This window comes from Megalopta genalis, unplaced genomic scaffold (assembly GCF_051020955.1).
Source record: "Megalopta genalis isolate 19385.01 unplaced genomic scaffold, iyMegGena1_principal scaffold0973, whole genome shotgun sequence".
NCBI classification, from domain to species: Eukaryota; Metazoa; Arthropoda; class Insecta; order Hymenoptera; family Halictidae; genus Megalopta; species Megalopta genalis.
The window spans coordinates 41,141-44,880 of NW_027477042.1; positions in this window are offsets into that span (position 1 = coordinate 41,141).

Here is a 3,740-nt window from a genome sequence, read left to right on the forward strand (position 1 = left end):
ATTTGTTTCGCAATGGATTTGAAGATAATCCTCCTACTTCGCATGGATTTGAAGCGAACACGATTGATTCGACTGCATTTGAATCTATATCACTTATATCGCAATTATCTGAAGATAAATCATTTGCTTCTCATGTATTTGAATCTAAGCCGTCTATTTCGCACTGATTTGAAGCTAAATCATATGTTTCGCATGGAATTGAAGCTAACTCGTTTTCTTCGCCTGTATTTGATGCTAAATCATTTATATCACAAGTATTTGGAGCTTTACCATTTATTTCGCAAGGATTTGAAACTAAGCCTTCTACTTCGCTTTGATTTGAAGCTAAATCACGTGATTCGCATGGACTTGAAGTTAACTCGATTGTATCGCGTAAAAATCATATGTTTTGAATATATGATAAATCATATGTTTTTCATGTATTTGAACATAAGCCTTGTACTTCGCATTGATTTGAAGCTAAATCATGTGTTTCGCATTGATTTGAAGCTAAATCATGTGTTTCGGCTGGATTTCAAGCTAACTCGTTTGTTTCGCATGCAGTTGAAGCTAAATCATGCATATAACCATTATTTGAAGCTACACCAATTGTTTCGCGTGGATTCGAAGATAATCCTTCTACTTCGCATTGATTTGAAGCTAAATCATGTATATCACAAGTATTTGAAGCTAAACCATTCGCTTCGCATGAATTTGAAGCAAAGCCTTCAACTTCGCATTGACTTGAAGATAAATCATGTGTTTCGCTTGCATTTGAAGCTAACTCGTTTGTTTCGCATGCAGTTGAAGCTAAATTATGTATATCAGAAGTATTTGAAGCTAAACCATTTGTTTCGCATGGATTTGAAGATAAGCCGTCTATTTCGCATTTATTTGAAGCTAAATCATATGTTTCGCATGGATTTGAAGGTAAAGCGTTTGTTTCGCATGCAGTTGAAACTAAATCATGTATATCACAAGTATTTGAAGCTAAACCATTTGTTTCTCATGTATTTGAAGCTAAGCCGTCTACTTCGCATTTATTTGAAGCTAAATCATATGTATCGCATGGATTTGAAGCTAACTCGTTTTTTTTCGCCTGTATTTGAAGATAAATCATGTATATCACAAGTATTTGAACCTAAACCATTCGCTTCGCATGGATTTTAACCAAAGCCTTCAACTTCGCATTGATTTGAAGCTGAATCATGTGTTTCGCTTGGATTTGAAGCCAATCCGTTTGTTTCGCATGCAGTTGAAGCTGAATCATGCATATCACAAGTATGTGAAGCTAAACCATTTTCTTCGCATAGATTTGAAACTGAGCCTTCTACTACGCAGTGATTTTAAGCTAAATCGTTTGATTATGAAGCTCAATCATGTTTATTACAAATATCTGAATCTAAACCTTCTGTTTCGCAAGAATATGAAGCTAAACCATGTGTTCGCATTGGTTTGAAACTAAATCATGTGATTCGCATGGATTTGAAGCTAACTCGTTTGTTTCGCATGCAGTTGAAGCTAAATCATGTATATCACAAGTATTTGAAGCTAAACCATTTGTTTCGCATGGATTCGAAAATCAGCCTTCTATATCGCATTGATTTGAAGCTAAATCATGTGTTTCTCATGGATTTGAAGCTAACTCGTTTGTTTCGCATGCAGTTGAAGCTAAATCGTTTTTATCACAAGTATCTGAATCTATACCATCTGTTTAGCGAGAATATGAAGCTATGAAGCTAAACGATGTGATTTGCATTAATTTGAAGCTAAATCATATGTTTCGCTTGGATTTGAAGCTAACTCGTTTGTTTCTCCTGTATTTGAAGCTAAATCATGTATATCACAAGTATTTGAAGCTAAGCCATGTGTTTCGCTTGGATTTGAAACTAAGCCTTCTACTTCGCATTGATTTGAAGCTAAATCTTGTGTTTCGTATGGATTTGACGCTAACTCGGTTGTTTCGCCTGCATTCGAAGTTATATCACGTATAATCGCAAGTATTTGAAGCTCAGTCATTCTTTTCGCATGGATTTGAAGCTAAGCCTTCTACTTCGCATTGATTTGAAGCTAAATCATATGTTTCGCTTGGATTTGAAGCTAACTCGTTTGTTTCTCCTGCATTTGAAGCTAAATCATGTTTATCACAAGTATGTGAAACTGAACCATCTGTTTCGAATGGTTACGAAGATAAGCATTCTACTTCGCATTGATTTGAAGCTAAATCATGTGATCGACATTGATTTGAAGGTAACTCTTTTGGTTCGCATGCAGTTGAAGCTAAATCACGTATATCGCAAGTATTTGAAGCTAAACCATTTGATTCGCATTGATTTGTAGCTAAGTCTTCTACTTTGCATGAATTTGAAGCTAAACCATGTGTCGCGCTTGAATTTGTAGCTAACTCGTTTGTTTCGCATGCAGTTGAAGCTAAATAATGTATATTACAAGTATTAGAAGCTAATTCATATGATTCGCATGGATTTGAAGATAAGCCTCCTACATCGCATTGATTTGAAGCTAACTCGATTGTTTCGCCTACATTTGAAGCTATATCACTTATATTCTCAAGTATTTGACGGTCAATCATTCGTTTCGCATGAATTTGAAACTAAGCCTTCTACTTCGCATTGATTTGAATCTAAATCATGTGATTCACTTGGATTTGATGCTAACCCTTCTACTTCGCATTGATTTGAAGCTAAATCATGAGTTTCGCTTGGATTTGTAGTTAACACGTTTGTTTAACATGCACTTGAAGCTCAATCATGTATATCACAAGTATTTGAAGCTGAACAATTTGTTTCGCATGAATACTAAGTTAAACCATGTTTTTCGCATGAGTATTAAGCTAAACCATGTTTTTGTAATGAATTTGACGCTAAATCATGTGTTTCTCATGGATTTGAAGCTAACTCGTTTGTTTGGCATGCAGTTGAAGCTAAATCATGTATATCACAAGTATTGGAAGCCAAACCATTTGATTCGCATGAATTTGAAGCTAAATCATGTGTTTCGCTTGGATTTGAAACTAAGCCTTCTAGTTCGCATTGATTAGAAGCTAAATCTTGTGTTTGGTATGGATTTGAAGCTAACTCGGTTGTTTCACCTACATTCGAAGTTATATCACGTATAATCGCAAGTATTTGAAGCTCAGTCATTCTTTTCGCATGGATTTGAAGCTAAGCCTTATACTTCGCATTGATTTGAAGCTAAATCATATGTTTCGCTTGGATTTGAAGCTAACTCGTTTGTTTCTCCTGCATTTGAAGCCAAATCATGTTTATCACAAGTATGTGAAACTGAACCATCTGTTTCGAATGGTTACGAAGATAAGCATTCTACTTCGCATTGATTTGAAGCTAAATCATGTGATCGACATTGATTTGAAGGTAACTCTTTTGTTTCGCATGCAGTTGAAGCTAAATCACGTATATCGCAAGTATTTGAAGCTAAACCATTTGATTCGCATTGATTTGTTGCTAAGTCTTCTACTTTGCATGAATTTGAAGCTAAACCATGTGTCGCGCTTGAATTTGTAGCTAACTCGTTTGTTTCGCATGCAGTTGAAGCTAAATAATGTATATTACAAGTATTAGAAGCTAATTCATATGATTCGCATGGATTTGGAGATAAGCCTCCTACATCGCATTGATTTGAAGCGAACACGATTGATTCGACTGCATTTGAATCTATATCACTTATATCGCAATTATCTGAAGATAAATCATTTGCTTCTCATGTATTTGAATCTAAGCCGT